At 37.8% G+C, this 12,494-nt stretch overlaps 1 long non-coding RNA gene across 1 annotated transcript in view; it reads left to right on the top strand.

Annotated features, from left to right (window-relative positions):
- LOC125930009 (uncharacterized) overlaps positions 1-12,494 on the top strand; it is a 126,510-nt gene that overhangs the window by 27,219 nt on the left and 86,797 nt on the right. The window contains exon 3 of the long non-coding RNA XR_007460032.1: positions 9,722-9,787. This is a non-coding gene — a long non-coding RNA (uncharacterized LOC125930009). The remainder of the gene's footprint in view (positions 1-9,721; positions 9,788-12,494) is intronic.

The raw sequence follows: 12,494 nt of genomic DNA, 5'->3' as shown, positions 1-12,494 counted from the left end.
ATTCTTTCTAATTCTAAAGTTCTTTTTAAAAATTTTTGTTTAATGTTTATTTTTGAGAGAGAGAGACAGAGAACAAGCAGGGGAGAGGCAGAGAGAGAGGGAGACACAGAATCTGAAGCAGGCTCCAGGCTCTGAGCTGTTAGCACAGAGCCCGATGCGGGGCTGGAACCCATGAACTGTGAGATCATGACCTGAGCTGAAGTTGGACACTTAACTGACTGAGCCACCCAGGCACCCCTAAAGTTCTATTTTAACTGCTGATTGTTTAGGGGCACCTGAGTGGCTCAGTCAGTTGAGTGTCTGACTCTTTATTTTGGCTCAGGTCATGATCCTGGTGTTGTGGGATCAAGTCCTGTGTAGGGCTCTACAACTGAGCATGGAGCCTGCTTGAGATCCCTCTGCCCCTCTTCTCTGCTTGTGCTCTCTCTAAATAAATAAATAAATAAATAAATAAATAAATTTCTCTTAAAAAATAAATGCTGATTGTTTAGAGATGATAATTACCTTTCTACATTACTTTATAACAATCACCACATACTTAGCACAGTGCTAAATACATAGGTGGTACCTAGGAAATATTTTATTTTTTTAAAGATTTTATTTTATTTTTTAAAAGTTTATTCACTTTTGAGAAAGAGAGAGCGAGCATGAACATGGGAGGGGCAGAGAGAGACAGAGACACAGAATCTGAAGCAGGCTCCAGACTCAGCTGTCAGCATAGAGCCCGATGCGGGGCTCGAACCCATGGACCGTGAGATCATGACCTGAGCCGAAGTCAGACACTTAACTGACTGTGCCACCCAGGCGCCCCTAAAGATTTTATTTTTAAGCAATCTCTACACCCAACGTGGGGCTCAAACTTACAACCCCGAGATGTAGAGTCACACTGTCTACTGACTAAGCCAGCCAGGCATCCTCGTGAAATATTTTAAAACTGATACTCTTGTTGTTTTAGACTCACATGATATCTGGCACAGTGGTAGCTGCTCAGTAAAGTTTTGTTGAATAAGTGAATGAATGAATGAATATTCTTGGTTAGTATATCCAGAGAGTTCAGACAGTGATTGTCATAATTCTGAGCAGGTGAGATATGGTCACCAAGCCCGATGCATGGATTCTTCTCTGTATCTGTTAATGTGCTGCGTGGTGCTGTAAATAAAACAGCCATACTCAATGGAAATATACATTTTGATTACAAATGGTTGTATTTCTGCTATTGATTAATTAGTTCACTTTATGAATTTTTGAAATTATGTAGGTAATTTTGGTAAGTACTTAGCATTTGTCCAATTCAATTTTTATTCTTATACTTGAATGTGAACTGATCAATAACGTTGTAAGCAGTTTGATATTTTTCATCTATTACATTCTTTCCTCTAAATACAATAATCTTTTCTTTAACTACCTAACACATTGACATTGAAAAGTTGATGTGGAAGTTCAGGTAACTTCTTAGGGAAATGATACATGTGTCTAAATGTTTTTCAATCCTGCTTTGATCTGCAGGCTGCATGCTTCTATTGACTGCTGAATTGGATACAAGTGACTTAGCTTGTTACTCTTTCATTGAAAGTTTTAGCAATTAGGATCAAGAAACCATAAATGGATCTAGGTCCTACCCTAAAGTTAAAAAAAAAAAAAAGGTATAAAAGTAATACTGGCTCACTAAAAATATTTGAATTATATGGAAATATTAAAAAAATTTTTATGTTTATTTTTGAGAGACAGAGTGTGAGTGGGGAGGTGCCACAGAGAGAGAGGGAGACACAGAATCCAAAGCAGGCTCCAGGCTCTGAGCTGTCAGCTCGGAGCCTGATGGGGGCCTCAGACTCACAAACTGCGAGATCATGATCTGAACCGAAGTTGGACACATAACCGACTTCCATGTGGGGCACCTGGAAGTATTTAAAGTAAAAAAAGCCCCCTCCTGACCATCCCTTTTCCCTACTTCTAAGAAAACTCTTGCTGACAATATGGTATTTTATTCTACTGTACACCCACATACATACACATTTTTATATAATTATATATATTTTTAAACTGTTGTAAAAAACATAAAACTTACCATTTTAACTACTTTTAAGTGTACAGTTCAGTTGTATTAAGTATATTCACATTGTTATGCGAAGGATCCCCAGACATTTTCATCTTGCAAAACAGAAACTCTATATACCAATTAAACAACTCATTTCTCCCGCCCCTCAGCCTCTTGTAGTTACCATTATACTTTTTATTTCTATGAACTTGACTACTTCATACACTTAAAAAACAAAAACCAAAACAAAAATAGGATCATTCTATATCTACTTTTAAGTAATTTGCTTTTTAAAATTTGACCATGTCCCCATTTTTTAAAAAAAGTAGCATTTGGGGTTCCTGGGTGGCTTAGGCAGTTAAGTGTCCCACTCTTGATTTTGGCTCAAGTCATGATCTCACGGTTTGTGAGTTCGAGCCCTGCCTCAGGCTGTGTGCTGACTGCACGGAGCCTGCTTGGGATTCTCTCTCTCCTCTCTCTGCCCTTCCCTCCCTCTCTCTCTCAAAAATAAATAAATAAACATTTTTAAAAGTAAACGTTATTTGCTTTCAGTTCCTAAGCCATTAATTTATGTTTATGAAAACACTACATTCTCATTACAAAATGTTTTGAAAATACTGAAAAGGAGGAGTAAGAACCAGAAAAAATTTACCTATGGTCTCCCCAACCTAGAAGTTATCTTAATTGTTATTTTGGCATATTTCCTTTTGGTCTTTTTAAATCCACTTTGCTCTTTCCATTCCCATTTAGATCAAAGAACACGTACAATTTTGTATCCTGCCCTTTTCACTTAACATTGCATCATAAGCACTTGGCTTTTCATCTAAAAATATTTGTATGCATAATTTTTAATAGCTGTAAAATATCCCATTATTTCCGTTACCATAATTGGTTGGAAGCATTCCCTTTGTTCGGCTTTTAGATTGTTTCCAGAATTTTGCTATTATAAGCAATTGTGGCACATCTTTGGGGATAGTCAACATTTTGCATTACTTCATAAGGATGGACTCCCAGAAGTATTAATACTGGGTCAAAGAGTGAGATGATTTATAAGGCTTTTGATTCATATAACCAAATTGATTTCCAGAAAGGGCCAATTTATTTCCCAAAATGAAGTGAACATAAATGTCCATTTCATTGCACTCTGGCCAGTATGGGGAATGAAAATAAATTACAATACTTTCCTATTTGTTTTTGGAGATGGTATTTCATCATTTCCAATATTTTAAAATATAGAGGTTATTTTCTTCTCCCCACTTGTTCTTTTTATATTGGCACATACATTTTATGTTTTGTCAAATTCCCTACATAGAATCTAGTACACAGGGGAAGAAAGCTAAAAAATTTAGGATCTAAGATCCTTGAATGTAAATAATTTGTTGAAATGTGAAGTAAGTAGCTGACTAATAGTGCTACATTAGGAGCAATGATGTTTGTAGTTGGAATAGAGAGAGTCCTCGTGTATCAGATTGTAAACATTGTTAAATTACACTAATACCTCTCTACCACTATCTCCATAGAAAATAAATCTGAAATGGCACTACCAGGGAAATTTTGCATAAACTCCTACAATAAGGAAGCTAGCAAAAGCAAGTTTTATTGTGAAGTAAAGAACAAGAGTTTTATTTAAATGGGTGAAACATTTCCGTTTAATTTTAATGTCTTTAAATGATACATTTCCTACTGTTAATAGCAGTAATCCCCATGGAGAATAACGTTCTTGTTAAAGTCATAATAGATCTCTGTTCACTCATTTAACAGCTTGAAGGTACACTTTTTAGACAGTAGAATGCTAATTAATCTTTGCTGCAATATTTCTTCAATGACTGTTGAACAAGCACGATTTTTGTTAAGAGTAGCATTACCATTGGTGAACCAATAGAATTACTACTGTACATTTTAAAGGAACTTCAAAAATTTTAATTAGAGATTATCCTTTACAAATTGACAGAGCCATTTTACCAATTAACAATTTTTTTTCTTTATAAGTATAAATCCTAATTTGGGGCTAAAGAAAGAATTACATGTCTTTCTATGTCCACGCTATGTTCCTCATTGAAAATGTATGTTAAAATGTTCTGATATTTAGTAAAGTGTTTTAATATACTAATAGTCTATATTCCCTAGCCAATAATTTAGTTGTAATCCAAGAACACATTTCTATCAAGTTATAATTTCACATATTATATTAGAAAAGTGGGCTAGCTGAACTGGGTCTTTACAATATATTAGTTTACATTCATTTCTCATTTTTCACTAAAGTCTCTTAATATATTTTATAGGTATTTTCCTAATTCAACAATTATTATTATTCATTTTGAAAGTGAAAACAAGGTGATAGATGTTAAGTGGCTTTCCAGGGTCATAGAGCTAAGAGGGAGATATTAAGATTGCTGACTCAGTCCTTATCCATTAGACCAAACTGTTGGTATATAATGATGTATAACAGTTGTTAACCTTTTGGGGCCTCTGGAAAAACACACATGTGCATATGAAAGGGGGAGTGTTCTAAATACACAGCTAAATCAAGATTTGATTGAGGAAGAGCTCATTAAAAAGGAAGCATTGATAACTACAGTATTTTTCATTGACTTATCTCAGCATACTTGGAAAGTGTTATAAATAAATACTACAGTTTCCTTTTCTGTATCAAAATGCAAGAATGGATATATTTTTAAAAAGAAAACAACTCCGTAATTACATTACCACATTACATTACTCTCACTCATGTATAAAGTACATTGATGTTTGTGGATTTTCTGGCTTTGCTCACATCCATGACTTTATTTGTTTGTTTGTTTATTTACATAAATTAATTTTTTTAAATGTTTACTTATTTTTAAGACAGGGAGAGAGAGAGACACACACACAGAGAGAGAGAGAGAACGAGCAGGGGAGGGGCAGAGAAAGATAGAAAGACAGAATCTGAAGCAGGCTCCAGGCTCTGAGCTGTCAGCACAGAGCCTGATGTGGGGCTCGAACCCATGAACCATGAGATCATGACCTGAGCTGAAGTTGGACACTTAACCAACTGAGCCACCCATGTGCCCCTCACATCATGATTTAAAAAAATTTTTTAGATGTTTTTATTTATTTTTGAGACAGAGAGAGACAGAGCATGAGCAGGGGAGGGGCAGAGAGAGAGGGAGACACAGAATCTGAAGCAGCCTCCAGTCTCTGAGCCGTCAGCACAGAGCCTGACACGGGGCTCGAACTCACAGACTGTGAGATCATGACCTGAGCTGAAGTCAGACGCTTAACCGACTGAGCCACCCAGGTGCCCCCATGATTTTTTAAAAACATAACTGCAATAATAGAAATACAAATTTTACTGTTTTCAAAATTTGATTTTACATTGAGGTTTAGGGGATTTCCTAAGGACCCATATAAATTGAAAATTCATAAACTCAAACAAAGCTAGACATTCTAATAATCTGTTGCATACTGAAACTATTTTGCAATACAGACTATTTTGTTAAACTTTTTTGACTTCATACTGATAACCTGCTGGAATCATGTAATTAATTCTTCAGGTATAGTTGTGAACGGAGAAAAGCAATACAGAAATTCTCAATGATGATTCAGAATAGAGTCAGGCACGAATAGGCCACCTAGGGTAGAAATGTCAGGAGGAGAAGGAATATGACTAATCAAACTGAGGTTTTTGAAATGGTCATTGTTGTGAGACTCTGGGTGGGTCTAGAGAGGAAGTCCAGGCTGGTAAATGAGGCCGAAGACGTGACAGTAAAATTATACATATCTTGAAATTCCCATGTGGGGATATTGTCCTTCAACAAGCCACGCAAGGCTTAGGTACAGAGAATCCGGGAGCTTGTGCTATTTGAAAATTGGCATGGTCAGGTGGGTTTAACAAAACCTCCTCCCTCAGGATTTAGGATGTGCTGCAAGGCTCCTCTTCCCTGAGAGGGGCCTGACAAGAAGGCCTTTTGCCAGAAGTGAGATCTGGATAGACATGGCCCTATGGAATAAGGCCGAAGGGCACATGACAAAAAACTGAGCCAGTTGGGCCAGTCAAAAGGGGTACATTGAACTTGGTTCTATAGCATTGAGTTAAAACTCATTAAATCATTATTGTCTAAGGTCAGGATTGATTGTAGAGACAAGGGTCAGAATTGAGCACAGGAGTGGGAGAGTAGGGGAAAGGGATGAGGACGAGAGTGGAATGTGGTTGAAGTCAGTTTGAACCATCTGGAAGGGTGAGAGAGGACAGGGAACCCAGCAGGTGTGGATTGAGTGGATATGGCTGAAACGCACTGGATGTTTTTAATATTCCTTACAACTCCAAATAAGGAGTCAGAAAATTATTTCTTAGTTTTGGGGATACTTGGGATAAATATTACCTCAGTTTTTTTCATAAAGATGCACAGTATTTGGGCAAGATAATATAATTATTATACCAGCTATTGAAAGCTGCAGTTGCCATTTATTTTTATTTTTTATTTTTTTAATTTTAGAGAGAGATTGTGTGAGCAGGGGAGAGGGGCAGAGGGAGAGAGATAATCTTAAGCAGGCTCTGTGCTTAGCACAGAGCCTGACATGGGATACCGTAACCCTGGGATTATGACCTGAGCTGAAATCAAGAGTTGGATGCTCAAGTGTCTGAGTCACCCAGGCACCCCTGCAGTTGCCATTAAAAAAAATAATAATGTTTATTTATTTTTGAGAGAGAGAGAGAGACAGAGTGTGAGTGGGGGAGGAGCAGAGAGAGAGAGGGAGACACAGAATCCAAAGCAGGGTCCAGGCTCTGAACTGTCAGCACAGAGCCCGATGTGGGGCTTGAACCCACAAACCGTGAGATCATGACCTGAGCCAAAATCGGACGTTTAACCAACTGAGCCACCCAGGCGCCCCTGCAGTCGCCATTTTTAATGGCTTGTCGTCTATACCCAGTGTGGGGCTCAAACTCCTGACCCCAAGACCAAGAGTCACATGTTCTTCTGAATGAGTCAGCCAGGCATCCCTTTCAGTGGCTTGTCTTTTGAAGTTTGTTTGTTTTGTTTGCTTTGTTTTGTTTTTTAGATAGGGAGAGTGAGTGTGTGAGCAGGAAGGGGCAGAGAGAGAGAATTCCAAGCAGGCTCTGCACTGTCACCACAGAGCCTGATGCGGGGCTTGAACCCACACACCATGAGATGATGGTCTGAGCCAAAATCAAGAGTCAGACACTCAATCGACTGAGCCACCCAGGCACCTCTCAATGACTTGTCTTAATGATCAAAACAGCTTTTAATTTTTCCTGAGATAATCTCTTTCTTCCTAGATAAGTACCTGAAGTTCCTTTTACTTAGTGGTTATTAAAATGATGTCCATAATTTGACTTTTCCCTCTTTTGTCTTCCATTCTTTTTTTTTAAATTGATCTATGATTTTTGGGGCGCCTGGGTGGCTCAGTCGGTTAGGCGTCTGACTTTGGCTCAGGTCATGATCTCGCGGTTTGTGAGTTCGAGCCCCGCGTCGGGCTCTGTGCTGACAGTTCAGAGCCTGGAACCTGCTTCGGATTCTGTGTTTCCCTCTCTCTCTGCCCCTCTCCCACTCATGCTCTGTCTCTCTCTGTCTCAGAAATAAACATTAAAAAAATTTTTAAAAAATTGATCTACAATTTTTATTTTTAACTTTTTGAGGAACCTCCATACTGTTTTCCAGAGTGGCTGCAGTAATCTGCATTCCCACCAACAGTGCACAGGGTTCCTTTTCTCCCGCATCCTCACCAATACTTGCTATTTCTTTTCTTTTTGATACTAGCCATTCTAACGAGTGCGAGGTGATATTTCGTTGTGGTTTTGATTTGCACTTCCCCGATGGTTAATGATGCTGACCACCTTTTCATCTACCTATTGGCGATTAGTGTGTCTTCTTTGGAACAATGTCTATTCAGGGGCGTCTGGGTGGCTCAGCCGGGTGAGCATCCAACTCTTGATTCAGCTTGGGTCATGATCTCATGGTTCCTGAGGTGGAGCCCCACATCAGGCTCTGCACTGACAGCACAGAGTCTGCTTGGAATTCTCTTTCCCTCTCTCTCTGCCCCTCCCCCCCCCCATAAATACATAAACTTAAAATAAAATTGTTTATTCATATCCTCTGACCATTTTATTATTTTTTTGAATATAATTTATTGTCAAATTGGTTTCCATACAACACCCAGTTCTCCTCCCACCAGGTGCCCTCCTCAATGCCCATCACCCACTTTCCCCTCCCCCACCCCCCATCAACCCTCAGCTTGTTCTGTGTATTTAAGAGTCTCTTATGGTTTGCCTCCCTCCCTCTCTGTTTGTAACTATTTTTTTCCCCTTCCCTTCTCCCATGGTCTTCTGTTAAGTTTCTCAAGTTCCACACATGAGTGAAAACATATGAGATCTTTCTCTGACTGACTTATTTCACTTAGCATAATACCTTCCAGTTCCATCCACGTTGCTGCAAATGGCATTTGCCAAGTAGTATTCCATTGTATATGTAAACCACATCTTCTTTATCCATTCATCAGTTGATGGACATTTAGGCTCTTTCCACAATTTTCCTCTGCCCATTTTCAGTTGGATTGTTTGTTTTTCTGCTATCGAGTTGTTCCTTATGTATTTTGAATATTAATCCCTTATCAGGTATATGGTTTATAAATATCTTTTCCCATTCATTATATTTCCTTTTCATTTTGTTGGTGGTTTCCTTTGCTGTGCAAAAGCTTTTTAGTTTGATGTAGCCCCACTTGTTTATTTTGTTGTTGTTGTTGCCTTTACTTTTGGTGTCATACCCAAAAAATCATCTCCAAGGCCAGTGTTAAGGAGCTTGCCACCTATGTTTTCTTCTAGTTTTATGGTTTCAGGTCTTACATTAAAATCTTTAATCCATCTTCAGGTAACTTTTGTGTCTGGTATTGACCTTCATTCTTGTTTGGTTGACCTAAACTTTAACTGGTGAGATTATTACTGCTCTGACTAGGCAGAGGAATTTCTTAAGAATTTTAAATGTAGTGACCATATAATTTGTTGTCCAAACTGAGATATTTGTGAGAGTGAAAGGGGGTGCTATTGATAATTAAGCTTGGACAATAGGTAATAGGTTGGGCTGTCCCAAGCAAACCAAGATATGTGGTCACTATGTATCACGAGTGTCAGAACATAATTCGTTTTGGTTCTCTAAATTTCTGCATGTCTTATGAGCATTGCCATTGCCAGCCTTTTGTTCAGGGCTATTTTTTTAAGAATGTTGGTATAGCAAACAGCATTGGAAGAGGGTGTCTTTCTCTGGAGCAGAAAGAAAAGATTGAAATTTTCTTTCTTTCTTTGTTTTTTAAGTTTATTTATTTTGAGAGAGAGACAAAGTGAGGGGAAGAGGGGCAGAGAGAGAGGTAGAGAGTGAGAATCCCAAGCAGGCTCTGTACTGTCAGCATAGAGCCCTACACGGGACTCTAACTCATGAATCTGTGAGATCCTGACCTGAGCCAAAACTAAGAGTTGGATGCTTAACCAGCTGAGCCACCAGGTGCCCCAAGATTGAAATTTTCTGAGCTTAGAGTTCCTCTTCTTTAATTCAACCCACTGTATATGTGTAGGTGTCCCCTAGTCCTTTCTGTGTCACCCTGGGGGAATTGAATCTTGGAGAACTGTCACAAGAAAATGATCCTCTTGCTATTGCCATTCCATAGGTAATAAACTGTCCTTTATCTCTGATCCAGGAGTCTTGTGTCTTCCGCTGACATCCATGAAATTGTGGCATGCTGGCTTGTTTGTTTGCAAGTAGGGTAAGTCTTAAACCCTTCACATTTATTTCCAACTGATACAATTATAAACACTATACAAACATGTACTTACTACTGCTACTACTACTACTGTTATGAATTCAGCTGAATTTCATTCTGTGCATTTAAGGATTTCTCTCCCAAATAATATTCTAAGACATCAACGTCAGCAAAAGCAAACATAGGCATTACTAGATCTGGTCTCATTGATTTTAAGATAGACTGTTTTATTTTTTATTTTTTATTTTTATTTATTTATTTTTAAACGTTTATTTATTTTTGAGAAAGAGAGAGACAGAGCATGAACAGGGGAGGGACAGAGAGAGAGGGAGACACAGAATCTGAAACAGGCTTCAGGCTCTGAGCTGTCAGCACAGAGCCTGACGCGGGGCTCGAACTCAGGGACCGTGAGATCATGACCTGACCTGAGCCGAAGTCGGACGCTTAACCGACCAAGCCACCCAGGCGCCCCTTAAGATAGACTGTTTTAATCAATGAGATTAAATATGTAGTGATTATAATTAGTAATTAAATTATTAAAAGTAAGTTATAACTTTATCTCAATGCACCATGTAACTGTTTTAGTTCTATTATAAATTGATTTCTTAAAACTGTGTCACATATTTTGACTCAATGTGTATGAATAAAATTCCTTTTCCTAGCATAATGATCCACACTTCAAAGGAGTATATGTTTTTTTTTCTGGTATAATAATGAGGTTGGATGTTATTATTTTTATAATAGTTTTATTGAGATATAATTCACATGCTATACAATTCACCTATTTAAAACATAAAGTCAATTGGTTTTTAGTCTAGGAAGCATGTAACTTGGTGTAATGAAAAGCAGGTAATAAAATGTGCCAAATTCCAAATGTCTCTTTCTTCTACTCTAACTTAGCCCATGTGCTTCTTTTTTTTTTAACTTCTTGAACTTTCCTTAACCTTTTTTTTTAAGTATTTGAGGAGTGAGACACCCTCATAAGCCATAAAATTTTAAGGTGGCAGATAATTGCGAAGAGATATACAATGCACCCTAGTGATTAGCACTTAGGCAGTGCTTTAAGAACATTAAGAACACTAACCAATTGATTTGCGCAGTACCCCCTGTGAAGCACTAAGTAGCATTATCTTTACTTTCACAGTAAGAAAATGTACAGACAGAAGCTACTTGACTTTCCTGAGCTATTAAAGCTAGTGAGATCTTAATACAAATTAAAACTCGCCTGTATTCAAACTTCTGAAACTGGCTCTATTCACGATAGCTTATTTGAGGGTCCTTGGAAAAGGTATCTTTTTTAGGCTGTATGTCTTGCATACATTCATATTATATGTTTATTTTGCAAAGCATATTATTGAAATTCTTTAATCCAAAAAATAGAAGTCCTTTGGTGAAATGCTTCGAATTAAATGTTTCCTAGCAATCACAAGATTATTGTCCTAAGAAACAGACCTGTGTGACAAACTATTTTAGTTATAATAAAATGAGACAGGGTCAAATATTAGTTTGTATTAGTTCAGGGATCAGTAATTAATGTTACTATTTTACTCTTATAACTAATTTTAACATATTAAAATATTGAAACTTTCCATATCAAAATGATGCAAACCTCATTTGTTATCAGTTTGATTTCTAAGTAAGTAATTTTGGAATGGTCTGTTTTGGAGTGGTAATGAATTGTGCTAACCTATTTTGTCTGATTCTCCTTGCATCCATGAGAGAGACGGCTTATTGGAACAAGATATGAAATTGTGACTAGAATAAGGCCAAAAGACCTTTTAGGGAGTGAGCCCCTGACTTCAGCTCCTTCTAGAAATAAGCTGAGCTAATTAGCTCTAGTGCCTATTGCAGCATGGTACAACTTGGCAATCGCTTCTCAAAAAGTCAATTGTGTTATTGTGTCACTGGCTTAACAAATGTTGATTGAGTATCTACTGAGTGCAGGCAATATGCTAGATACTCAATATAGGACGTGAACATACTTCTGGTTCTTGAAAGAACTGGGTGATTCTCTACAGCTAGGAAGTAATTCCAAAATTTCCTAGTCGGAAACCATAATATAGGACTTTATATGTTAACTATACTTTTGTGGAAAAGGTTTCCATGCAAATCCACGGACAAAAATAGCCAAACTCTTCTCTAGGAATGAGCTACCTTGTCAGCTTGTCACTGTTTCTCCCGTTAGTGAACTGTAACATGTATGTGCCCAAAAAAGTGGTGTTTTTGACAGAATAGGAGCTGGTCTAGCTTTCTGGCATTTTGTTTCCTCTTAAAATAGCATCACTAGCAGCCCTTCTCCTTGACCTGATTTGGGCACTTGATAAGGCATTTGGGTCAGTTAGATGTGAGTGGACAATTTCAATGAAAACGCATATTAGTAAGATTAACTTGGGAAAGAACAATGACAATGGTCAAATAAAAAGTTTCTTATTTAAGTGCTCTAAAAGGAAGATTTAGGTTTGGAATAAATTCAAAGGTTAGATTTCTTGTTTTCCTCAGTAAAAGCTGTTCTCTATGGAAGTTAAATCACTATACATGTTACTAGAAAGAGAATGGGAATGACAACCTTTCCTAAGAGATGCACTTTATTTTTTTTAAGTTTATTTATTTTGATAGAGAGAGAGTTCACAAGCGGGGGGGTGGGGGGAGAGAGAGAAAGAGAGAGAGAGAATTTTAAGCAGGCTGTGTGCTGATCACATGGGGCTTGATC

This window comes from Panthera uncia, chromosome A2 (genome assembly GCF_023721935.1).
Source record: "Panthera uncia isolate 11264 chromosome A2, Puncia_PCG_1.0, whole genome shotgun sequence".
NCBI lineage: Eukaryota > Metazoa > Chordata > Mammalia > Carnivora > Felidae > Panthera > Panthera uncia.
The sequence above is the reverse complement of the archived record's forward strand: the minus strand, read 5'-3'. Positions and strand labels throughout refer to the sequence as shown.